Here is a 26,955-nt window from a genome sequence, read left to right as displayed (position 1 = left end):
CCAGCCTGGTCTACAGAGCTAGTTCCAGGACAGGCTCCAAAGCCACAGAGAAACCCTGTCTCAAAAAAACAAAAACAAAAAACAAAAAAAAGAAAGAAAGAAAGCAGGCTGAGTACGCCATGAGGGCAAGCCAGTAAGCAGCTCCTCTCCATGGCCTCTGCGTCAGCTCCTGCCTCCAGGTTCCCATGCTGTTTGATTTCCTGTCTTGGCTTCCAACAATGAACCATGATTCAGGATATAAAAGCCAAATAAAAATAAACCCTTTCCTCCCCAGCGTGCTTTGGTCAGTGTTTGTCACAGGAGTAAAAACCCTGGCAAAGACAAAGGTGCAGCCGAGAGAGCTACATACAGCGGTGCCATCAGGAGGAGTGCGGACGACAGCTAACAGAGCTCACTAGGACCTGTCCTAAAACCCGTGTAGGGACGCACTGGGGACAGAGCCTGGGCCGTCTGAGATCCCCAGGGGCAGCAGGGGCCTCCACAGTCTACTGACGTGCACATTTTTCCTCAGCAGGCAAACTTCAAATTCGTGCTGAAGTCAGGGGTTTGCTACGGATTAAAATGCCCTCGGAGGTTCACGTATTAAACACCTGGTCCCTAGCTCCAGGTGCTAACCAGGAGGTGAAGCCTCATTGGAGGACACAGGTCACTGGGTGGGGGGGGGGTGACTCTGAAGGTCAGACCAAGTTCCTTGTAATTTCCTTTCTCTGTTTCCTGTCCACCACCAGGTGAGAATCTTCCCCCCCCACACCATGATGTTTACCCAGGTACATGAGCAGTGTGGGAAATCCTTCTGTATATGTGTTGCTTTTATTGGTTAGTGAATAAAGAAACTGCTTGGGCCCATGGCAGTGCAGAATAGAGCAAGGCGGGAAATCAAAGCAGAGGTGGAGGAGAAAAGAAGGTGGAGTCAGGAGACAGACACCCTGGAACCTTAATGGTAAACCATGAGTCTCATGGAAAAGTATAAAATAATAGGAATGGGCTAATTTAAGATGTAAGAGTTACTTAATAAGAAGCCTAAGCTATTGGCCAAGCAGTGTTGTAATTAACATAGTTTCTATGTTATTATTTGGGTCTGGGTGGCCGGGAAATAGACAAGCAGTTTCGAGGCCAAGGAACCACAGGCTGAAATGCTCTATACCCATAAGCCAGGAAAAAAAATCCTTTCTCTGTAAGTGGCTTGTGTCACAGTTTCACAAAAGTGACCTTCAGCCCCCTAAGGCCACTACAGTCAGGCCCTACATGGGCCTTGCTCCCTCTTCCACCCACATTAGCCAAGTCCAGTCTTCACTAACTTTCCTGTTCTCCAGGAATGAGTCCTCTCAGCTGCCGTCTTTGTCGCAGGCCTCAGAGAGCCCCAGCTCTCTTCTCTTCAGTGCTCAAGGGACCAACCCAATGGTACCATTACCAACTGACACACCTGTCTGCCTCGCTGAAGCAAGGACTAGGAAATCTGAGAACTCTATTCCTGGCTGTATTTTCTTACCCGCCTAACACAAAGAAGGCCAGCTAGATAAATTATTGCCAAGAACTGTTCAAGAGGGCAAGAGTCACCTGGTACCTGCCTGACCACAGCCACATCTCCAATCCACAGACAAAATAACAAATTCAAGTATCTGATGCAGGTTTTCTATGTGAATCACAGTTCTACACCAGCAGGGCAGTGCTGGCATGGGGAGCAGGCCCTGGAAACGGACATGCCACAGCCACACTGAGCAAACAGAACCCTCCCTGGAAAGTTACCTGCGCTCCTCCCCACCACAGGACCTAGAAGGAGGGATGAGCCACTGGGATTCAAACTGAAAACAACAAAAGCCTCCACCCTGGAAGTTAAGCACATATCCTAATTAACAGTAACAGTAATGCCAGAAAAGGGTCAGAGAAGCGGGGCAATGGCTCAGTTGGTAAAGGGCTTACCACTGAAGCATGAAGACCAGAGTTCAGATTCTCAGCACCCAATAAAAACCCAGGTGCTACCACACCTGTCATGTCCTGAGGAGGCTCTCCCAGAGGACCTGGGTTCAATTTCCACACCTATAACATGCAGCTCACAACTGTAATTCCAGTTTCAGGGAATCCAACACCACCCTCCTCTGGTCCCTGCAGACACCTGGTACATTGCATAAGCATACACACAAACATACTCAATTTTTTAAAATGTTAAACAGTGAGAAAACCCATAGTTGATCTCTGGCGTCCACACATACACCCACACATGACAAGCCAAGACAGGGACCTGGAGCACCCGCATGGGACATGGCCAAAGAGCAAGTTTTGGCATCCAGACAGAAAGAGACTCTGAACTACTGGATAGGCAGCTCAGCCCTAAGGCCATGGCACAGCTGACTCCTGCTTTGGGCTCCAGGTGCCCGAGCAACCCTCTCTATACTTTGAATTTCTATGCAGGCATTGGCATTCTGCCGGGATGGTGAGTTTGACTATAATGAGATGCAGATCCACCTCAGAAAGAAAAATCAACTTTTTTTTTTCTGAAGTTCAGTTAATGAAAGTCTCTGGAAAAGTCATTTCTCCTGGCTGCTGCACCTCCTCAGCCTTTATATTCATGTTATCTTTAAATGTGTGCGGAATGGGGTGGAGTTTGACTTGGGCAATCCTTTTCAGCCCATGGCATTTTTCACCAAACAGAAAATTTACACAGCCAGGGTCCTTCATTATCCTAGCATGAAATCATCTTCTCCATCTCGAGGTAGAAGCGCAAAGAAGTAGCTCAATGTCGATGGCATTAAATCAATGCGCCTTTGCAAGGCTCACGCTAATTTCTGCAAAATTTAATTTGCAAAAACCAGCCCAAGGCTACTGCAATATCAAATTCACTTGATGTGTTAATTTCACACTCCAGGGTCTTCATCCCATGGTGGGTGGGGGACCGACTGCAATTATATAAAGTAGCAGAGTGTCTGAACTTACCCAGGGGACCCCAGAAAGTAGTTCTCCCAGCCCAGCAGGGAGCCAAAGCCAACTTGCCTGCTGCTGGCCCCTGGGAGTATGAAGATGCCACCGGGAATCCGCCAGGCCGAATCAACATTTTCCCCTCTGCAGAGCTCAACCACCAGGTACCAGCATCCCCTTTAATAAACTTTGTCTTCCAGGAAAGAAATTCAGTTTGCATTTAAAAAACTAAACCAAGGCGGGTCTCTGGGAGTTCGAGGCCAGCCTGGTCTACAAGAGCTAGTTCCAGGACAGGCACCAAAGCTACAGAGAAACCCTGTCTCGATTAAAAAAAAAAAAACTAAACCAAAGGCTTGTGATAGCTCCGTGGGTAAAGTGCCTGCCGTGGAAAACACAGATCTGAGTTGTGTCCCCAGCACCCACGTCTCTAATCCCAGCAATGACAGATCCTGGAGCTTAGGGTCAGCGACCCTAGACTAACCAACGGGCTCCAGACTCAGTGAGAGACTGTCTCTCAAAAGAGAAGCTGGAGACTTATCAAGGAAGACACATGGCATAAACCCTTACCTCCAAATGTTCATGCATGCACACATGTGCACATAGTCACATGAATATATACATACACCACACACACACACACACGCAGGTCTCTGTTCTTATATGGGTAACAGTATGATGGCTGCAATGCCATTTTCCAACTTGTACCATAGACCCTTCACCTGAACGTACTAGCTACAAGCATGACACCAGGAAGACAGCCAGAAACTGGTAACTTGGCTATTAGAGTGACTTATTTGGCCAAATAAGACCCTTCAAAAGTTTCTCAACCATTGGACTATATAGACCCCCTCGGTCATTAATGAATCTTCTAGGATAGTGGTTCTCAACCTTCCTCACGCTGTGACCCTTTAATACAGTTCCTCATGTTGTGGTGATCCCCAACCATAAAATTATCTTCATTGCTACTTCATAACTGTAATTTTGCTACTGTTATGAATCATATTGTAAATATTTTTGGAGACAGAGGTTTGCTAAAGGGATCAAGACCCACAGGTGTTGTAGGGGAAACATCCCTGCTCACTTGTATGAAGAGTCCTTTCATTTAGGCATATTCCCAGCTCCCATTCCCCAGGAGGAAGACCAGCTCCATGGAAAGAGAGTAGTCTGGGGCTGGTGGGACATGCAATCTACACAATGACCCTGTGTCACCTGACTCCTCCAGCAACAGAAAATATCGACAAGCAAAGCCATCTCCTCCATCTGGGTGAGCAACCTAAGAAGCCTGTAGGGCAGGCACTCTGCACTGCGAACAGGTACGGACAAAGAGGAATGAATGGGGTTGACCTTTCTTACCCTGGGTAAGTTATTTGTTATCTAGGTTTTTATGGTTCAACCACTGATGGTCCACATGGACAACTCCCTCAGGAGGGCCTGGTGGAAATTTCATCTTCCGGGTCCCACCCTATGACTACTGAATCAACATCAGAGGTAACAGGGAAGGGGATACAGGATGCTGTGTGCAGTGACCTTGACAATGGATCTATGAGCAGAGATGCTGTTTAAAATCACTAAACAGCTTCCATAGAGCCAAACACCCGAGGAGCCCTGAGCGAAGCATCAGTGCCAACTGGCTGCCAGCCAGGTCACTGACAAGTGGACAATGAGAGACACTGGAGAAGGTAAATGGAAGGGCGGCTCAGGGGCCAGGTGAACTTAAGTGTCGCCCTCAACCAAGTTGCACACTTGTCTTGACGGTGACTGACATCCCAGGAGCATCTCCCAATGCCAGGAGAATTACACAAATGTAACGGCCAGCCAGAGGTGGTTCTAACCCCCCTCTGCAAGCACTGCAAGGTCATCACACAACTGCAAACCTCCCAACCCCTACACGGAATGCTAAGAAAATCCTCACTTGGTTAGCTGCCTAGAAGAAAACTAGTTTGAGAATGGTCTCCATGAAGTTGTGCATTTGAAAAAGTCAACTGCACAGCACAAGTCCAGCAAATTGCTTGGTATAGCATCTTTATTGAGAGATACCAAGGGAAAGAAATGACCAATCTATCCTGTGGGCACACGAGAGCATCAGGTTTTAAGAGGTGTGTGTGTGTTGTTTTGTTTTTCCATTTCAGGGATGGCAAGTCAGTTCTTCCATCCTGATGAACAAACTAATTCAGAGCTAAAATAAGAAACTAACAAGATCCAATTGCTTTTTCTCTTCTTCCTATTGATTCTGTTCCGGCAGGGTCTCATAAAAACCAGGCTGACTTTGAGCACACTGCCACCAAGGATGAACTTGTCATCTTCCTGCCTCTGCTTCCCAAGTGCTGGGATTAGACCTAGGTCACCACCCTGGCTTGTGTGGCGTGAGGGACAGAATCCAAGGCCTCGTTCATGCTCAGGCAAGCATGCTGCCAACCGAGCTGGTTATAGACCTTGCCTAAGTGGGCTTTTAAAAACAACACAAAGTAACAAACAGTGCTTACATTCCTGATTGGTCATTCAGGCCCAGACAAGGGGATCCCTTCCTTGGAGAAAACAACTCAAGACACAAAAAACTCAGAGAGAAAACACCTCCCCGTTCACTTTTCCCAGCAGCACTAACTGTGCATATTTTAGCACGTTTTAAAAGGAAAAGGAGGAAAAATAAAAAAATTGCAACTTCAACCAACACCTATGAAGCGGAGCTGGAGAAGGCACAGGAGGGCCCTGCAGACACTGGCCCCGCCTGTCAAGACTGCCAAACCCCAATCTCCAAGTCACTCTGGTGACTTCCAAGGAAGAAGAAGAAGAAGGAAGAAGAAGAAGAAGAAAGAAGATGAAGAAGAGAAAATCCTACACGCCTAAAGAGTGAGGCGGGAAACCTGCTCGTAACTCAGCCTTGTCAGACAGAACACAGCAGCCTCAAAAGGTTCAATAGCCTTTTTATAAACCTATTGTGTGGAGTAGTGCCTAAAAATAGTGTGGCTCCCAGGCAGGCAGCTCAGGAGAGTAAAGCCTGCAAGCTAAGCTTCACACAATAGACAAAGGGTGGGGAGAGGAGGGCAGGATGGAGCTCCCTCTGCACCAGGCTCTAGGAGCTGGCTGCCTTCCTCCCTGGATACTCCCCCAGACTCTGTGTCCTTGGAGCACAGGGTGAACCACCTCAGCCCTTATACCCTTCCCATGAAGATGAGAGGGCAGGCTGCTAATGGACCCATGACATCACTTATTCTTGGCCACTAAAGAGAACTTTCTTGTCCCTTGAAGTGGCCTTAAACGTGATGTCTACATTCTGACAATTACTGTTGTCCATGTTCATTTTCCCTTGCACCAAAGCAGCTTCTCCACTTCCACTGCCTCCAGAAGTCACCCAGATGTTGGTAACTCACTGTTGAGCCCGCTCCTAAATATCAAACACCAGGATTTTCAAGTTTCTTAGCAGCAAGATGGCTCCGCAGGTAAAGGTGCTTGCAAGGCCTAGTGAGCAAAGCTGCATCCCTAGAACCCATGGAAAGGTGGAGGGAGAAAGTGACAGTACAAGCTGTCGTCTGACCGCCACACGTGCACTGCAGCATGAGTTCCCTCCTCCAATACATATAGGACATAATTTACATCCAATTAACTCTTTGAAAAAGTTTCTTGAGTGGGCAGCTAAGAGTTTAAGGCAACATAGAGATCCTGACACAGCTAGGTCCATTGCTCTAGCCACCAAAGCAGGCAATAAAATCACCTTTGAGTCTGGGGCTCAGTGGGTAAAGTGCTTACCATGCAAGCATGAGGACCTACCTGAGTTTGATCTCAAGAACACATGTTAAAAAAAAAATCCAGCACAGATGTACACAGTCCTAAACTTAGTGCTCGGGGAGACAGTGACAGGTGGGTCTATGGGGTTCAATGGCCAACAAGTTTGTTGCTAAAGTGAGTCTCTCTCTGAGCTAGTGAGAGACTCCATCTAAAAAAAAAAAAAAAAAAAAAAAAAAAAAAAAAAAAAAAAAAAAAAAAAAAAAAAAAACAAGGTGGAAGGCACCTCAGGAATAACATTTGAGGGTGCTCTGTCCTCCACATGGATATATACGCATGTGCACCTGCATATAGACATGGCATGGGCAGGCGCACACACACACACACACACACACACACCAGTCTAGAGTGAACCATTGTGAAGGTTGAAGCCTCATGGTCTATACAACCAGGAAGCCAAGCGCCCTTGTGGAGTGCACAACTGGACAGAACAGACAGCACCCGGAAAACTTAAAAGCCACATTCAACCTCCTCCAAGCCTGACTCTGACTCAACAGTCACATTTTCTCTTTTAATACACTGCTCGAATCCTTGCCATGAAGTTTTACTGTGGACACAGGGCCAGCTCAAGATGTGAAAGTGACTGTGTGCTGAAGCTCTCTGAAGAGGACACACCGCAGCAGAGAAGCTGCAGATGGCTAAACCCACGCCCAGGAGAGATCCTGCTCCTGTGACTGCCCTGCTCTGCAGACATCTGTGTCCACCTCCCATGTCCCAGCTCATGAAGGCAAAGGCTGATGCCTGGTGCCAGTCCGAGGAAGAGCTCGACTCCCAGGAAAAGATGTCATCCAGTCTGACAACCCAGCAGACCACCGTGCAGGACAGACTGGAGCAGAGACAATGGTGACAGGCGGGACCACACCTGGACCAGCACTGCTTAGCTATGCACACCTCTTATCCCCTATTCAACCTAAGCCCCTGTCAGAACTCTGAAGAATGGAAGTTTGGGGAGGGGTCACTGGACATCTGGACTCCTCTTCTCAGTGTGGCCACACTGAATAAATCTCCTTTCTTGGCTTTTCACTGTCACTTGTCCCTCTAAGTGGTCTATTGAGGAGAGCAGCTGAGCCGAGGCTGTTAGGGCTGCCAGGGCTCAGGCGCTGACCCTAACACTACCAATAACAGCCCCATCAATGGGGAATGCTTGCAGGTCCAGAGCCACGATTATCTTAGGTCACTTCTGAGCCAGACTCAGCTTCTGGTATTGTACCTTGAAGCTTAGCAGGCTCCCAGCTATTAAACCCTAAAGCGAAAAAGTGCAGAGATAACACAGGCAACCTAGAGACCAAGCGGCTATAACCGGCTGTAGCTACCCACCAGCAGAATGGAAAATGTACTGGTTGGCAGGCGTGGAACAGAAGGAGGCCATAAAATGCACGCCATCTCTTCCATGATGGAAGACATCATTCAGGATCCCTTGTGCTGCCTGCCCATGGCCAGTCCCATCTGGCTCAGATTCAATTCTTGCTGGAGGCCCTTCAAAACAGAGTGATTATGCTTCATGGACATAACAGGTCATAAGCATGCTACCAACAATCAATCCAGCTAAATTTTTCTTCAGAAAAAAAATAGTTAAGTAGCAGCTATATTGGTGCAGTAAGTGTCCCGTTAATAAAATCTGACAGAAAGCTTGAGACTGTTGTATGGTTATTTCTCCAAGCTGGACGTGACCGCCCAGTCTTAGGTCCAGCAGCAGAGATCACCAAAGGAGATGCTCCCACAGCCCACCTATAAACACTGCTTCCTGGCAGGACAGGGAGGCTCCCAGCTTCACCCAGACCTGCCCCTCCCAGAGGCTACTGACTAGGGTGGGGCTCTTCAATGCAATTTGCTTATATGGAAAGTGAAGCACACAATGTCTACCAAGCATAAGGCAAGGCCCTGGGTGCACCAAACCAAAAAAAAAAAAAAAAAAAAAAAATCAGTTCAGGCAAACTGCCCAAGGTTAAATAAATTAATGTTGCGGAGGGTCTGGTGGCAAAGGCTGCCGCCGCCATGCTAACACTAACTTTCCTCTCACTAAATTAGGTTCCGTCAAGTTCACTTTTGAGGTGTATGCTCATGTGTACGTGGGTCTGTTTCTCTCTGTCTCTCTCTCTCTCTGACAATGTGTCCATATGTAGTCCAGCCTGTTCCTGAATTCACAATCCTCTTGCCAAAGCCTCTTGAATGCTAAGAGTACAGGTATGTGCCGCCACCAAAGTCCGTGTACTAATATATTTGTTTACAGATATCCAGAGCCAAAATGGCTCAAAGTAGACAGCCCTAGCACCAGACCCGAGTTCCTCCAGCCAGAACAACCCTTCCCTCATCCTGGGGCTTTGGCGTCTTCTCTAGCAGAAGGACACAATGGGGTACATAGAAATAGACTCTGGGCAAAGACAGCTGCTAACCCCACTGTGTTTAATATAAACAAAGACTTTCATCAGCAGATCCACTTCTATGGTTCCCACGCCGTGGTGCATGCTCTGTCTCTCTCTTCACATCTCCCTAACAGCCCTTCACAGTGGCCAGGCAGGTGTGGAGGAAATCAAAAGCCCCAAGATCTCCAAGAACCTGGCCCAGAGAAAGCAGGAGGCAGGAGCGCCTGGGCGGGGTGACTCAAGCTGTGGTGGATTCTCCCAACCGCTCTCAGACACACGGTTAATTAACAGAGACAAGCTCCACAGAACAAAAACAGTTATTTCACTAAGGAATCAAAGTCTGAGCGCTCCCCATTGTTCCTCGGTGAATGCCTCCTTCACGAAACCTTCCACTACCATTGCCACCAAACAAACGCGCCACATAAACAAACAAGCCAGAGAAAGGAAACAGCTTATGAAATTACAATGTGTTCTGTGACAGAGCCCAGCCTTCGCATTCAGAAACTAAGAGCCAATTCAGCGGCTTTTCACTAAGGGGATACACAGAAGGACGTCTTTATAGCAGGACTGTAAACACTCCCAAAGTGAAGCACACTGCCCGTCTGGTACACAGCAGGACGGCACCTTCCACGGGTTTGCAGGTGTGTACATACGTGTGTACTGGCCAGGCAGAGACACACATGTACCACTGCGTACCTGTGGAGATGAGAGGAAAATCTGTGGGAGTCAGTTCTTTCCTTCCACCATGTGCTTTCTGGAAACTAAACTCAGGTTGGCAGGCTTGCAGGGCAAATGCCTTCGCCCACTGAGCTATTAATTCCTTTGGGGGTGGGATGGGTGGGTACCAACAGCTCTGGGTGGCCTTGAACTCACAGATTTCCACCTGCCTCTGCTTCTGAGTTCTGAGATCAAAGGTCGCAGAACCACACCCAGGTGGTTCCACTTTCTAAATGGACCTGGGCTGTACACGTGACTAGATTTCCAGGAAGTCTGTGGGCGCCGATCTCCTTAGGAGAGCGCTTCCACACGGGGACATTGTCTCGTTCGTGTTTCTGGGTTGCATGAAATAATATCTTTATATACTGATATAAACTATGACTTCTGACACAATACAGATGCCTAAAACCGCTAGCAGTATCAGAGCCGCTCACCTGAGCACACTGTAGGACCTGCTTAGGACACTACTCCCCATGGTTACCCGCCCACTAAGCCTCGGTCTAGAAAGACACCCTGGACACCCTGCAGGCTGGAGAAACCCAGGCACAGCTGCTTCCCACAGCTCTCCAAGGTGAGGAAATGCCAGAGGGTCCTCATCTGTGTCCACCTGGCGTTGACAGCTGACTTGTCACCCAGCAGGAGGAGTCCACAGCACTGGAAGGAAGGCAAGGGTCTTTCCTCCCGCTATTTCCTGTGCTTGAAAGCTCCGCACCTCCCTGCAGTCTTGTTTCCACAGCAGAACTCACTCAGGCTCAAGTGCTTCCCTGAGCAGAGGAAATGGACAGTCTTCCGGCTCCCATCAGGAGGGAACACAGCTGTGTCAGAGAAGCCACCCTGTCCCTCTGCCTCCAACCCTCGGCATTCACTTCTCTCCGCACAGACTTCCATAGTCTCCCCACACATGAGCCTCATGCACTAGCCCTGTGCACGGAGAAAGCCCTGGACTGGACACTGTATGGAGGTGGATTATGCCATGAAGGGCACTCTGGGACAAATGATGAAAAACCTGGGTTGCTGATAACAGATGGGAGTATAAATGAATCGGTACTAAGTAATTCAAGGTTGATAACTGAACCACTGTGACCCAAATGCACACAGTTCTTTTATTCCTAGGAAACAGACACTTAAGTTCTTTGGGGCAAAGGCAGAAAGCACACTCGTGTGGGTGGAGGTGTGCACATACGTGTGAGGCAGGACACGGGAGAATGGGAACTGGTTTGACATAGGTTAGAAGCCTTGTATGCGAGGTGGCCACCCCCGACAGGCTCCTCACAGATCTATCTCATTTCCGGCTGGAAGGGGACGGTGCAGCCTTGACTCCAGGCTGAAAGAGTTAGCTGATGATCTGTCCTCTCTGCCTCATCCAGCTGACTCCGAACAGCTCCTCCTAGCATGCCCCACCATGTCCTGTGTCCTCCAGGACGGGTAAGCAGCCCTTTGCCCACAATATGCTCACTTGAGTCTCTCTTACTTATGGAACACTCTTTGTGTAGACTTGTACAAGCTGATTATAAAATGCAGACCCTCATACACATAACACAGACACCCACAGGAACTCATCAGAAACTTGGTTAGAAGCAGTTCTCCCCATCTCCCCATTTAGGCAACTCCAAAGTTCAAAGGAGCCTATGTGAACCCCACCAACCCTGCTCTCCACATCTGCTGCAAGTGAAAACACCCACAACATCCAATACACTGAGAAAGAACACAGCCTTTCCAAAGAACCATTACTGGGACCCAGCTGTGGAGGGTAACCGGGTCTGCATGGCAGCCTGCAGCAGCTTACCTAGAAAGACCGCAGCCTCTGGTGCAGAGCCTGGAGCTCACACAGACTACAGCAAGAACCTGCAGAAGAAGAAAGAGACCTGATCAGATTCCTGAGGGAAATTTCATAAGTAGCGTTCGGTGCAAGCAGAATCCCTGGGACCCGAGCTCCTTCCGGGGACCCCAGGAGGTTAGATCAGGTTCGTCAACGGCACAAAAGCATTATCTTATCTTTTTCCTTCCCCTCCCTCCTCTCACAGCCTGTAATGGAGCTTCCTGAGGTTGACACGTGATAGTGTCAAAGGTTGACCAAAGGAGCAGGTAAAAGAAGCCAGCTGTCTGCTCTGCATCCAGGCATGGAGATCTGCAAACGCAGACAGCTGCACACTGCTACTCTTGCCTTGGAGGAGTTATTTTTGAAAAACATTGTTTATAACAGAAGGCAAAAGGTTTATTGCCAGTTTTTACAACACCCCTTCTGTACTATCGTTTCAAGAAATACTTGTAAGGACTTATTACACGTGTCTGAGTGTGCTGCCTACCTGTATGCGCACCACAAGCATACAGTGACCCTGGAGGCAGCCAAGGGTGTTGGGTTCTCTGGAACTGGAGCTATACAATCAGAAGCCCAGGCAGTGGGTTCCTCAGTCTTGCCATGGGATCCTGGATTTGCACCCCAAAGAACTGAAGCAGGCTCTAGAGCAGTGGTTCTCGGTCTTCCTAATGCTGAGACCCTTTAGTACCATTCCTCGTGTTGGTGACTCCCCCTCCACAACATAAAATTATTTCTGTTGCTACTTTGTAACTGTAATCTTGCTACGGCTATAAATCATAAGGTAAATATTTGTGCTTTCTGATGGTCTTAGGTGAGCCACTGAAAGGGGGCTGTTGATCCTTCCAAAGGGGCCGTGACCCACAGGTTGAGGACCAGGTTATGTGTCAGCCCAGGTTAACAGAAGCTCTCTTTCCCACAGGCGGACATTGGAGCCGGCCCAAGTGTCCATTGATGGCCTAATAAACAAATGAGGCCCATTCATACAATGGAATTCTATTCGGCCTCAGGGAGGAAGGAAATTCTGACATCTGCTCCATTATGGATGAATGTTGAGGGTTGCTAAGTAAGATACACGGGTCACAAAGGGACAAAGGCTGAGACAATTTCTCTTACGTGGGGCTCCCGGAGCAGTGCAGACGCAAAGCAGAAGCAGGACGGGTGAGGGAAGGAGAGATGAGGAAGCTGCCTTACCAGGTTTGGGACTCTTGTCTTACAGAAAACCACAGACAGACAAACACCACGGCTACATAAATATCAATTTACTTGATAATGCCAAACTGCTTCTATCACCACAATATAACCTCCCACAAAGCCAAAGTATTTATCAAAGGTATCCTAACATTAAATAACTAGGTAATGTCAAGTGTTCACCAACCCACCTCACCGCAGCCACTAGGCAAGCGCCCACCTCCTAGGCACCGCAACAGGACCACAGCACTCTGTGCGTGTGAAGGTTTTGACACAGAGGATGAGCAAGAGGGAAGCTACGTGTGACACACTGAGCAGTCACCAGGGAGACCTATGTGGGAGTCATTACTGCACTGCAAACGACACGTGTCTCTTGCGAACACAGTATGATCAGAATTTGGAAGAGAGGCATCTGTGAAGCATCAATATTTCTCAGCAATCAAGATTCCATTTTCCTCTAAGGAGGGTTCTGTTCTCAAATGCATACACTATAAAACCCGACATAAATACAAAGTTACGTCTACAAAATTCTACTGCTTATAGTCAGTTTCACGTCTGCCCTCCTGCGTTACTGTTTTCTGTAGTTTATAGTGAGATGCCCTACACAATGAACATTCTGGAAAAGTGCTTTTCCTTCCTCTGACGCAGCAAGCATCCCGCAATAAGCAATGCCCACTCTTTCAGCTGACTGCTTTTGTTTACGGGCAGGAAAGGAAGCCACAGATTCTCCATGTAGCAATGGAGGCTCTGGAGCCTGTCTGTACTTCCTCCTTCACAGGTGGCTTAATGAGGCGAGGGCTGTCTGGGCTCTCCAGGAGGTGAGATGGGGGTGGAAAACTGAGTTTTCAGCAGATCTTTCTTCTCCAGCAACTGCCATGAGCTGGGACACAAAAGGGGGGCAGGAAGGTCTGCATTCCTCTGTCTGTGCTGAGACACACCACAAGATGCTCCACACAGAAATCAACCATGCAGACACGCCCCTCCCCCACACCCTGTTCCTACCAGCAGGTTTCCTGAAGAAGGGGCTTCTGAGAAGTGCATCCAGCACTGACATACAGTCATTCCATCTAGCTCTTCCTCCAACTGGTAGGAAGACAACCGCGTTGGCAATCGGGGAAAGCCAGCACCCAAGGAAGGTTATGTTATGTTGTGTTATGTTATGTTTTGTTTTGTTTTTTTCTAGGCAGGATTTCACTATGTAGCCCTGGCTCTCTTGAAACTCACTCTGTAGACCAGGCTGGCCTCGAACTAACAGAGATCCACCTGCCTCTGCGTCTGCATCCTGGGTGTGGGGATTATAGGTGTGTAGCACCACCACCCAGCTTGTGTTCTGTTTTTGTTGTTTTATTGTAACAGGAAAATCCCTGGGGCTGGGGCGATGGCTCCGCAGGTGAAGTGTGTGCTGTGCAAACAGGAGGACCTGAGCTCAGGACCCAAGGGAAAAGGCAGGCATGGTGGGGTGCTCCTGTTGGAACTGCTGGACCCCAAGCCATTCAACAGACCTTGCTTCATAAAAAATAAAATTAAACAACAACAACAAAAAAAAAACATGAAATGATAATTCTTTGTTGATAAACCGAGATCTCTCTAAGGCAAAACCAGGCATGCCAAACCATGTCCTGTCCTTCTCTGCCCATGGCCCAAAAGATTTGACAGTCAATAAAAGGGTCACCTTTTCCTCCTCAGCATCCTATGCAACTGGGCATGGCCACCTCATGCCCTTCACCAACCTGAGAAATGACATGAACAGGCAGCAGTGGACACCAGCCCAGTCCTCATGAGCCTCCAAAGCCCTCACACCTCAGAAGACAAGTTGAGAATATGAACAGTTTAGTGCTAGGTGCAGATCATCCTCACTAGAGCTACTGGTCTCAGGGGACTTTAGTACATGGACATTAGATGACATCACCCTTCCTGGAAATGTGCTTTGGACACTAAGGCTCCAGATGATGGTGTGTGCTTAACATGCTGACCACTCACCCAGGCTGGCACACACACACACACACACACACACACACACACACACACACACGTACGTTTGTTTGTGTACTGTGGCAGGTTAGAACCTTGTGGATTCCCAATGTGAACAATACTGCAACTTGGGTGGCTTAAGGACATATCCTTACTCTGGTTCTTTTCCAGTTACTCAGGAAAGGAAGAGACACTGGACACAGAGACCCCTTGAAGTAGTCAATATTCAACAAATACTTATGTAGCACATCTAGCACCCACATGCAGACCTATGTGCTCTCCACACCAAGAGTAATTCTTGGCACCAGAATTTCACTGCCTAGTGCAGGAAGCCAGGCTTCCCACGGAAAGAATCCAAGTGACCTCAGATGGCACCAAAAGAAATTTCTCATGGGATACTCCTCCCTGGAAAAGAGGAAGACATATTTGGCTGGAAGACGCCACAGGGCAAAGGAAAGGCTGTGGAGTAGAGGGCAGCAGAGAGGCCTGCCCACCATCATCCAGACACTGTGGGGAAGGTATTCACCGGGCAGATGCTCTGTCAGACCCGCCACTCCCGTCTCAACGCGTCTAGGATTAATAGGGAAACATCAGAGATTTGGATCATCTCTCGTACCTCATAAGGAGCGTCCTTTCAGCTCTGGAGCGAGCTCCTCGCCTCACATGACACTCATCTCAGCCCCGTCTCTCACCTCACAGGGCACTCTTTCAGTCCAAGATGAGCTCACAGGCGGCTCATAAGGCATTCTCTTAGCCCTACACCTCACAGGGCCCTCTCGGTTCTATGCAGCATCTTCCATGGCTTCAAAGGTCCCCACTATCCACTTCTCTGACATCTCCAGGAGAGAACACCACTATAGAGCTTCCAGGTGCCCCTGTTCCCCACTGTACCCTAAGGACACGGTACTTTCTGCTTCAATTTTCAGTCTCTTACATGATTTATTTTATGTCTGTTGCATTCAACAGTGAGTTCTTGATAGGCAAGAGCCTAAGGTGTAACAGGCAATCAACAAATAGTTGGTAAAAATGAATAAACATAACCGGGGAGCTTCTTACCCTCAAAAGTCATTAGCTAATGCCACTGCAGTGAATTCAGTATTTTCATCCTCTCCCTCTAAATTTATTAATTCTTCTTTGTGAATTTTGGGAATTAATAATAAAAATAAATTACTATCATTACCATATGTGATACAGGAAATCCTCTGCCTATCAGCATTTACCACAGCAAAATGAATAAGGAAAACCTCAGAACTAATAGATTCCTGCTATAGTAATGCCACAAAGCTCTATCCCATAATGACCACAAAAACCAAATGTGTAGGCAAGGCAGCCAGCTCAGGCCTGACAGCCTTCCTACCCCCTGTTTGCCCAGCTCCCTATTCGACCACTCTCATTCTCATACCCAGACAGTTGCTCTTCACACTTGCTTTGGCACAGGGTGGAGTAGGGAGAGGTCATTGCAGCACCTGCAGAAGCAGCATCTCCTGCACCTGGCCTGTAAAACACTTCAGTAAAGGGACGCAGGCTCATGCATAGGATGTTCCATGTCAGGAAGTACGGAGTGCAGGCATCCCCACCCAGACACAACAAAGACCCCTGACTGGGCCTGCACAGATGTTGTATAATCATCTGCTAGCTTGCTTTAGCACTTGCTTATAGACAAGCAAAACATAAGAAACGAAAAGATACCATTCATACTCATTATCTTAAGAGCTGAGTTCTGCTCCAACCCTGGACCACCCATGGTCAAGTGCAGCACAGGAAGAGCCTTGCTGTGCTGTGCTCTGGGCAGCGGCTGATCAGAGCTCCGACTCTACAATGCCCTGAACGTGTTCAGCCTGGGCACCCTAGAGAGTAAACCTGAAGTGGTGCTTACCAAGTCAGCGGAGAATGAAGAGGATGAAGCATATTTGTGAAATCCAAGTGTATTCTCTATTTTAAGGATGCAGATTAAGAATAACCATAGTAAACTACGAAAAGACAGACTCAACCAAACACCTGTAGGTGTTCACAATAGGCGTTCACAACAGGCTCCAGCTGAAATTCTCCCAATTGTGCTATCTCTATTTCTACACACCCAAAGGGGCAGAGCTCACTGCCATATGAATCTCTTGATACATATGACTTACCATTCATCCAAAACACAAATGAGAATGTGCCATGAGCTCTGCCGGAGGAGGCCTGGTAAAGGGAGCACTCCTCCAATGCTGGTGGGAATGCAAGCTGGTACAACCGTTTTGGATATCAGTATGCGATTTCTTAGAAAATTAGGAAACAACCTACCTCAAGACCCAGCAATATCACTTTTGGGTATATACCCAAAGGATGCTCAATCATACCATAAACACATGTACTCAACTATGTTCATAGCAGCATTGTTTGCCATAGCCAGAACCTGGAAACAACCTAAATGTCTCTAGACCAAAGAATGGCGAAAGAAGATGTGGTACATTTATACAATGGAGTACTACACAGCAGGTAAAAATAATGACATCTTGAAATTTGCAGGCAAATAGATGGATCTAGAAAACATCATATTGAGAGAGGTAATCCAGACCCAGAAAGACAAATATAATATGTACTCACTTATAAGTGGCGTTTAGACATAAAACAAAGAAAAACCAGCCTACAATTCATAATCCCAGAGAACCTAGACAGCAAAGAGGACCCTAGGAGAGACATACATGGATCTAATCTATATGGGAAGTAGAAAAAGACAAGATCTCCTGAGTAAATTGAGAGGATGAGGACCATGGGAGAGGGTAGAAAGGAAATGGAGTGGAAGGGAGGGGAGCGGAGAAAAATATACAGCTCAATAAAAACAATTTTAAAAAGAAAGTTATGAAAGAGAAATAAACTCACGCAGATGTATCTCCCACAGACTAAACCACTTCCATAAGAGAATGAATGAACGTAACCATGGAAAATTATGGACCTGTTTTTTCATGGGGGGAGGGGAGATTCTGGCTAACAGATACCGAATATTTTCGCAACAGGACAGGGCTCCTCCTAAGTTTATTTTGCTCAGATCTGAACCTTTGTATGTACACCCGGGGCATAGGTCATCACTTGACATAAACACTGAAGTTCTGCAACCAATTATTTGGTAAGAGAGGAAAATTCCAAGAAACCTTTGGAGATGTAATGCAAGAGAATCATCTTTTACCATCCATTCTGATAACTCACTGTATTCAGGAAGATGTGACTGTTATCCATATGTATCTACAACTCTGTAAACAATTCTGTACTCTATTGCTTTGGTAGAGGCAATGGAAAGAGTCATTTTCTCCTCTAATATCCTCTCTCTTCCTCCACTTCCCTGACTTCCCACTCTAAAAAGAGAGCCAACAGACTGCCAGGCAGAGTCCTGTGTACACACCAGACAGCAAAACACAGCGCTGCGACAAGGCAAGGAGAACAAAGAGGAAGAGTCAACCGAGGACCACTCCTCTCCATGACAAGGCTCTCAGCTTCAACAACCCACGAAGGGAGGGCTGAGCACTGGTATGGAGCATGCAAATCAAAGGCTTCAGGCAATGTGGAAAACAAGGAGGCAGGTTTGTAATAATGCAGCTACCAACTTGCAAACACCCCATAAACGCCCACAGAACTGAATTAAATCTCTCACAGCTTGAAGTAGGAAACCGTGTGATGAGAAAGACTGGAAAAGGTGGTGCCTCTAATCTGCAAAAATAATAACTATGCACAGCCAACCAGGTAGGGCAACACAGTCGGAATATTTCAGAAGATGGGGCCAACACCAAAAGAAGCTTAGGATGACTCAGTGTGGCTTCACCAGCCAGCCCAGGAAGATCCACATGAAAGCAGAAAGGGAGGCTCTCTGCCTCCCAGAGCCCAGCTGCTGCTCAGAGCAGTGTCCAGCTGGGAGACGTGACTTCCAATCCATGTCCATACCCTCTCGCCGGGAACCAGGGTCCTTTGGTGTGTGCCCCAGGGAACACAATTAGAAAGAGAGCATGACATCACTAGGTTCCGGTCCTCCACACCTGCAGACTGTCAACACCCGTCTACACGTACAATTCAGATTCGGGTGGGAGGCTGTGGGACTCAGGCCACATGGTCCCTCCAGCCTACATGCCTCAGACCTGGAAGAGGCCCTTCTTGAAGTCACAAATTCAGCAACCTTTAGAAAAGAATGCAGTAGGGCAAAATACTAACTCAGAGGGAACTTGCTACCCCAATGGCTTCAGGACAAGAGTAAATCAAACCAGGATAGACTTTGTCAAAGGCAGAAAAACCAGAGAAACACTCATAGGAATGAAGACGTCCTTCTAGGCATGGGGCCGCACAAAAAAGATTTCCAGTTCTGCACACAGAAGGCTACAGTTGTACTTCAGGTGACTGGAGGGTAAGGGAGCAAGACAAGGAGAACTGGGGACAGAGGAAAGAGGACAGGGTCACAGGAAGGTAGGAGGGTCAGTCAGGAACAATCCAGAACACTATTATTTTTAATTACATCACATATTTATCCTTGATTCATCTTTATGCACAAACACAGAATTGATTGTTTCAAAGCCCTCCATCTATAGATCTAACTTCTTCAATTTATTTAAACTACCAAAGATTTTGCGGAGTCGGGTACCAGGCACTGAATTATTGGCCAGGGAACAGGGCCTGCTGGTGCCCCTGGTTAGGGTGCCATGCTTTAGTAGTGGGTGCCCACCTGTCTATCATATGCTCCCAGCGCTATAACAAACACCACAGACCACATCATTTACACACAGAAGTTTATTTGGTTCATGGCTCTGTATCTGCAAAGCCCAGGATCATGTGACCACATACGGGAGGGCTTCCATGCTGGCTTAACGCGGTAGAAAGTATCCCACAGTCAGCCCCCAAAAGATAGCACCTGTTCAGCAATCTTTAGGGTCCCCCCCCCCATTCAGGCCTCACCTCTCAGCACTGTTGTAGGGGGATTAAATGCCTCATGTGGACTCCAGCTACACGTATACACCAGATTTCCAGTCTATTTCAGTGATACAGAATTAATATTTACCAAATCCTGTCCTTTTCACTTACCACATTTCGTGTGTGTGTGCGCGCGCGCATGTGTGTGTGTGCATGTGTGTAGGTCGGAGGTCAATATCAGGTGTCTCTATAACTCTGCACTCTATTTTTGAGATGAAGTCTCACTAAGTCAGCCCTCATCAAGCTGGCTACACGGCTAGCCATCAGCCACAGGGCCCTGCATCCTAGGCCTCCATGGTGCAGGACTGCAGACACCACTGTTTGAACAAGAGCTCAAACTCACATCCTCACGCTTTTGCAACAAATATTACCAAAGGAGCCTTGTTCTCTAGCACCCGCTCTGTACCTTAAGATTGCAGATCTCAAACTAAGTGAACACAGACCACAGGAAGCCCTTGGGGCTCTTTAAATGGATATACAAAGTCCAACTATTTTCAATAATTTCAAGACCGACTTCTTCATTAGATCAATAGTATAAAAGCAACTGCATGTTAAAGGAAGGCCTAGGAACACAAGGCAAGGTAATAACACCAAACTACTTGGTCATCTACCTGCCAAAATGCAGTAAAAACAAAAATAAAACCTGGGCATGGTGAGACAGTATTCTGACTCTCAAAATTTTGAAAGGTTGAGACATGAAGATCTTGAGTTCAAAGTCAAGTTGGGTCATAAAACATGACTCTGTCTCCAAATGCATGAATGAGCTGGAGAGATGATTCAGCAGATAAGAAAGCTCTTAACTGCTCTTGCAGAGGACCAGGCTTGGTGCTGGCATCTACGTGGCAGCTCACAACTTTGATAACTCCAGTTCCAGAAGATTAGATGCCCCTTTCTGGCTTCCATAGGTACTACACACATGTGGTATACAGATACACATGTAGGCAAACACACATACAAATAAAATTTTAACATATACAACACAACTCCTAAACTTAAGACTCAGGGATCATCGCAGAGGGAACAGAAAGATTCTCAGAACACAGGAATGGGGAGCATTCACTACGAGACTGTGCTTCCTAGGAAAGTCAGACGCTAGATTCATGACGTCCTACCAATATGGCTGCCTAAGCACGGTCTGAACAAGGAAGACACTAACAGACACACTAATGTGGACAAGAGAAAGCTCACAAGGCCCCAACCCTAGACAAGAATGGCGGGCAACTAGGAGAGAATGCAAGAAACAATCTTCCTCAGGGAAGAGCAATCAGCACACCGACTGGGTATCCAATGCCGAATAGTCAGTAACATTATAGAGACTGAGCAAGGTGCATTACGTATTTAGGAATACAGAGAGAGAAAGAGAGAGAGAGAGAGAGAGAGAGAGAGAGAGAGAGAGAGAGAGAGAGAGAGAGAATATGAAGCTATGAAATTGAAAGACAGCAAGAGGGGGCAGAATGCAGGAGGATATGGAGAGAAGAAAGGAAGAAAAGAGTAATGATATATTATAATCTCAAATTTAAAAAAAATATTTAAAAGAGTTAATTGGCTATCTCCTTCAATATCCTTCAGGGGCAAATAAAAATAATTGTGTAAAACCTTGACCCTAGGGTTCCAGAGCATGTACCTACTATCACTTTGCTGGCCGAAGGTGCCTTCCTTCAGCATCCTGATGTCACTCAAGGGACCACACCTTGGGACTGACCTAGGAGCCAAGGAGTTGCTTTCTCCCAGGATACATCAGTCACTTGAGAGAGAACTGAGTATTTACCCGATGAGGCCATGGCCGGGACAGTTTAAAGAAAAGGAATGAAGTGTCTGTCTTCAAGGGAAATGGAAATGGCACACTTTTTATGCAAAAAGTAGTTCTTCTGAAAAGCACCCATCCCCCTGGGCCCTGGCTGGTGTACCAGCCTCGCTGGGTTTGCAGCGCAGGGACTGGAACCTTTGAGCTAGTCTCAGCCTTCCCTTGTGCCTAAACAGTGATTTCTACAGTCATTTGCCTATTATTGCCAATATGGTGGCTACTGACAGAACCCACATAAACAAACGTCTTTGAGGGCCTTGATAATTTGTAAGGAAAAAAAATCAAACTACAAATAAAAACCCTGGGATTAAGTTGGCTCAGAGTCAGCATCTACAAACAACAACATTAAGACAGCAGCTCCCATGAGAAAGCACAGAGGGGCAGATGAATGGGGAAGAGTTGGGTCTGTGAAGGAAGGAAGGGCGCTAACATTGTCTCATCATCTGACTGGCAAGGCAAAAGGTGGTCCTTTTTAACTCATGACGTCAGATATATTCACTAAGGCTCCTCCCGAGGGTCAGACAGTTAAGAGGTTTGCACATTTGGGTCTCTGTGAGTCTCCCGTGGATTTCCTGACTGACTAGCAGGGCAGGACAATACAGAAGCACGCAGTATGTAAATTCATCCAATTAGCTCCCTCATTCTAGTGTCATCTCCCAAGTTCACGAGCATCTCACTGCGCTGTCTTCTGTCACCACTGACTGAGAGACTTCTCACTCAATTATTGATTTTCCTGCCAATTAATTACCATAGCAAGAGTCGCTCAGGCTTCTCCATGCTGGGAGTCTGGGGGAGGAGGAGGGAATCACAATAATTGGAACCCTGAGGATAAGACGAGTTCTAGAAAACATCTTCTGCATAGCTGGCGAAAAGCTCGGCTGTCACCAGACACTTGTGTGGGCACAGGCTTGTTTTCCACGTGGTCCCTAGCTTGGATGTTTTCCAGGGAAAACAACTTTACTATGTGAATTTCTCTCAGGAGAAATGAGGACGGATGATGGATGAGTGCCTTCACCTGTTCATCAAAGTGAGCTGCGTGAGGTACAAGCACGAGAAAAGAAATCATTTCTCGTTATCACCTCCAAAGAAAAGGCAGTTCTACTTTCTGAGGCAGTGCTTGCACAGCCCAGGGTGCTTCCTGTTGTGGGACGTACAGGGGTGACAGAGACATCACACACATTCAGTCTGCCGCCAGCAAAGGCTTTCTCCACAGACACCTACCACACCCCACTCTCCTGTCTTCTGCCTCACCAGGGAGCTGAGACCCCTGGACACCTTAGCTAGAGACCATGCAAGGGGACAGGTCACCTCACGTCCTGCTGTGGTGTTGTTGTGAAATATCTCCTACAGGTTTGGGTAGACGGCTTGTGGGGCCTAGAAGGAGGAAGCCATTCCTAGGATGTGGGCCTTGAGGTTTATAGCCCCAGCCCTCTTCCTATCACCGAAAGGTAAGCAAGCAGCTCTGCGCTCCTGTTGTCAGGCCTTCTCCCATGATGGACCACCCTCAAACTGTGAGCAAAAGCAAATCCTTACTCCTTTGAGTTGCTTCAGTCCCTATCTGGTTACAGTAACAAGAACAGTCATAAAATTGCTCTCTGTCAACCCTTACCTCCACTCCCAGGGTCTCACCACTGCCTGCCTCTGCGGCCTGTCTCAGGACCGCCACAAGCACTAGGCATCAACAACAGACACTAAGAAAAGGCGAGGGGAAATTTATGTTAGCATACAACCTTAGTGTACAAAAAGTAAACAAATTACACCAAAGCTCGATACAGGCAAAAGAGAAAGAATTTAACTCAGTGAGAGCAACACAGTAGCCGGCTGAGGGGAGGAAAGCAAGCCTGTGTCCATATACTGTCTTCTGGAAGACAGGGCTCAGAGAAAAGACAGTGGACTCGACATCATGTGAGTTCAACTCCTGCATCTCACCTCCTGAAGCAGAACTTGGCCTGGAGCTATGCACAGCCAGAGCAGGGTTCTGGACTACAAGCAACAGGGTGGACTGAGGACCCCCTCCACTCCCTCATGTGGTCCATAGACACTGGCCTGAAAGGAGACAGGACGGACAGCCAGGATCACCTGAATGGGAAGATTTGGTTGCGTGAAGTTAGCAACGGCCTGGAGCTCAAGGATTTCAGACTCTCCCACTTCCCAGACCAAGCTGGAGAATAATCCAGCTATTTGCACAGCAGAGCAGGGTTTTTAAAAGCTGCCCAATGGCGATGGTGAAGTCTTCCACTCTGGCAGGGAGGCGAGAGCCAGAGCCACTCAGCCCTGTGGGAGCTGCACTGACCAGCCCCAGGCTGCTGTAACTGCACAGTGGACATGAGGTGGTCAGATCTGAACAGACTGCCTACCAGGCAGGGCCAACAGCCCCCACCGACTAGGGATGTGGTTGAGTTCACAGGGATCCTCCACAGGCAAAGCTGCGCTTGACCCCTAACCTTAGCCTGGTGGGAGCCTGTGTTGTGCTATGATGCTTTTGTCTCTAAGTCCTTTCATTGGCCAGCTGCCAACAGACTGGGCTTTCTTTTAGCTGGGCTGGGGGCAGGGGGACAGCAGGACAAAGCCTAAGAAAGTCAGGAAGCTCCTGGATCCCTGGGCTACCAAAGAAGGGATGTCACACTAGTCCTACCTGTTGGGCCAAGAAGAACAAGGATGCTTTTCATGTTCCAAGCGTGTGTGCACATGGACACACACGAAGACCAGAGTTCAATCTAGGGTATTGTTCCCTATTCATCTAGCTTTTCTGAAACAGTCTATCACTGACCCTGGAACTCAGGGACTCCACCTCCCACTACAATGGCTTGTATCTGGGTCTGGACGATCAAACTCAGGTCCTCACTCTTCCAGAACAAGCATTTTACAGACTGAACTTTAAAATTCACATTCTCGCTTTTAACTTCCTAAAAGGTATTCAGACTCTCACACAAAGTGCAAGCACAGCCGAAATGGCAAGAACCCCAGGCTCTAAGGGCCACCTGTCACAGGCTACACCCACAGGTGTTGCTGCAGGGACTGAGCCCTGTGTCAGTCTCTCTCCCTCCACTGCTGCCCAAAGACTATTCCCAGGAACTGGCTACTGAAGGAAAGCCCCGGAGGAGGGAGGGAACATAAATTCTCCACTCTCACGCATGCATGCGGGCTGACTGGAGGCTGTCTGATAGCAAGAGGAATATTTAGCAGGCATTCGCAGACACTTACTGCCAGAATTAAAACGGGAAGTCGGGCAGACAGGAGTCACTGAGGAATGAGCAGCCAGGACACGTTTGCTCTGCACTCCTGCTGGAGCAGTGACTGGCAGCTGCGTCTCCAGAGGTGAACCTTTCTAGACTGGTGTGGTGGAGCAGGGCCACCTGTCGCTGGCTTCTCAAAGGCTCTTATTTGGGAGGAAGAAGACTTACCTGAAACATTCACCTCTCTTTTTTATAATGTGTTTTATTATACATCGAGTCTGCCGGCTACAAATGAAAATAGTTCTGGTTTATTTGTGAAAATAAAAGCTGACTCCTAAGGCATCCAATAGATCCTGGCCTGAAGACACCAGAGGCTAAGAAAAAACTCATAAATTTTTTTTAAAAAAAACAACAGCAATGGAATGTTGGAGCAGGGGATAGCTCTGTGGATACATTGCCCGCTGAGCAGACGTGAGGACCTGAGTTCCAATCCCCACACCCATAGGAAAGCCAGGTGTGGTGGCCTGTGCCTGTGAGCCCCACTGGGACTGAGGGCAGAGACAGGCAGATCCTGCATGTTCCCTGGCCAACCTGTCTAGCTGAAAGAGTGAGCTCCAGATAAACCAGAGAGCTTGCCTATCTCAAAAGATAAGGCTAAAGCTGGAGAGCCATAAAAGGACACCTAACACTGACCTTTGGCCTCCATTTGGACTCTTACCCAAAACACCGCACAGGGACATACTGCACACACATACAAAAGGAAGGCTCATTATTAATTTAAAATTTAACTGGGGAGTCTTCTATAACTAAAAACAAACAACACACAAAAAAGGAAAGATTCCACCACCACCCCCAGAAGACATGGGTTATTAAGTTAAAATCCCAGTTCCAGGAAAGGGATGTTACCCTATAAGTCACTGGTCAGAGAAGTAGCAAAGGTCCCCAAGACAATACATACTATTTATTGCTTTTGCTCTTGGTTGCCCTAATTCACTAGAACCAGACAGTGAGAGCCTCCTGCGGGACAGAGAAAACTCAAGCTTTCTTCCTACTACACTAACCTTCCCAGTGTGCTGGGAAGTGCTACTCAGGCCATTGAGGGGACAGGGGTGCATCAGTGGTTTTACCCAGCACTGGGCCCTGCACGCTGCAGCACTAACCTGCCTGGCAAATGTGCCCACTGGCACAACAGTGGCACAAAGGTGACAACCGACTGCCCTTGGGCTGGATTTGAGCCCTGCTCCACAGCCACTGGAAGGAACTTAAACCTGGTCGGAAGCACGGCTCAAGAGGTCACTTGCCTTAGAGGGCAACCTGTTATAGTTACTTTGGCAAATGACAAATTATCAGGCTGCTTTTTAAACACTTATGTTTACATCCATAGATTAGTCTCTTCCTCAGCCTTGACCAGCGTCATTCCTCTCTGAGTGAGCAGCACTCAATGCTAAGACTAGTAACTGATCAAAGTGCTGAGAATAACTGCCTATTGGGTGAGCCCAAAATAGGACATGTATCTCAACATACATCCCACCCAAGTCAAGAACAACACAGAAGATGGGAGTGGACAAAATCTAAGTCCCAGAGGATGGGGCGCAGGCTGTGGAATACTGTCTTCTGGACAAGGCACAGTCACTGCACCTAGAACTTACTGCAGCTGTGCTTACCTGACAAGACCAGTTCAAAGGATTGGTGAACATCCCAGCAGGCAGCACTAACTCAACTTATTAGGCTATTGTTAAAAGGCGTGGGAAAGTGTATGCCGGGATGCCTCCATCGCAGCAGTTAGAGCATGCACTACTCTTACAGAGGACCAAATCTGGTTCCCAGAATCCACCACTGGGCAGCTCACACCGTCTACAGCTCCGGGAGGATCAGGGATCGGATTTCTCTGGCCTCTGCAGGTATCTGCACTCACGTGTGCGTACCCACACACGGCACAAACACACAATCAGAAATAAGATACATCTGAAATTAATGAATTGAAACATTTAAGGGAAAGGACATGGGGAGGCACACTGGGAGTGCCTGAGGAGTGGGCGGGGCATTGAGGATAGCTGTGATCAAGACACACAGTTTACATATATGAAATTGTCAAAGAATTAATAAAAGATACTCTGTTTTCATAAAAGCAATCCAGAGCCTTTCCAAACTTTCCTTAGAGGACGTTAGGAAACCAAAAACATTAATCAATATAAAATAAAACTAACCACTATTATTTCAAGATTTAGTTTACAGGAAGGAAAGGAGGGGGGAGGGAAGTTAAGTTTTTAAACATGTCTTTCTGTCATGTAACTA

General features: G+C 47.6%; 1 protein-coding gene across 3 annotated transcripts in view; it reads right to left on the bottom strand.

Annotated features, from left to right (window-relative positions):
- Sipa1l2 (signal induced proliferation associated 1 like 2) overlaps positions 1-26,955 on the bottom strand; it is a 157,442-nt gene that overhangs the window by 96,898 nt on the left and 33,589 nt on the right. For 2 of the 3 annotated variants that reach the window (XM_050147015.1, XM_050147013.1), the window contains exon 2: positions 11,560-11,618. The exons of the other annotated variant lie outside the window; for it this stretch is intronic. The gene's annotated coding sequence lies outside the window, so the exon portion shown is untranslated. The remainder of the gene's footprint in view (positions 1-11,559; positions 11,619-26,955) is intronic. 3 annotated transcript variants of the gene reach the window in all.

Source organism: Alexandromys fortis, unplaced genomic scaffold (genome assembly GCF_014885135.2).
Source record: "Alexandromys fortis isolate MF-2015 unplaced genomic scaffold, M_Fortis_MF-2015_v1.1 scaffold_12, whole genome shotgun sequence".
NCBI classification, from domain to species: domain Eukaryota; kingdom Metazoa; phylum Chordata; class Mammalia; order Rodentia; family Cricetidae; genus Alexandromys; species Alexandromys fortis.
This window is presented reverse-complemented; position numbering and strand designations above follow the sequence as displayed.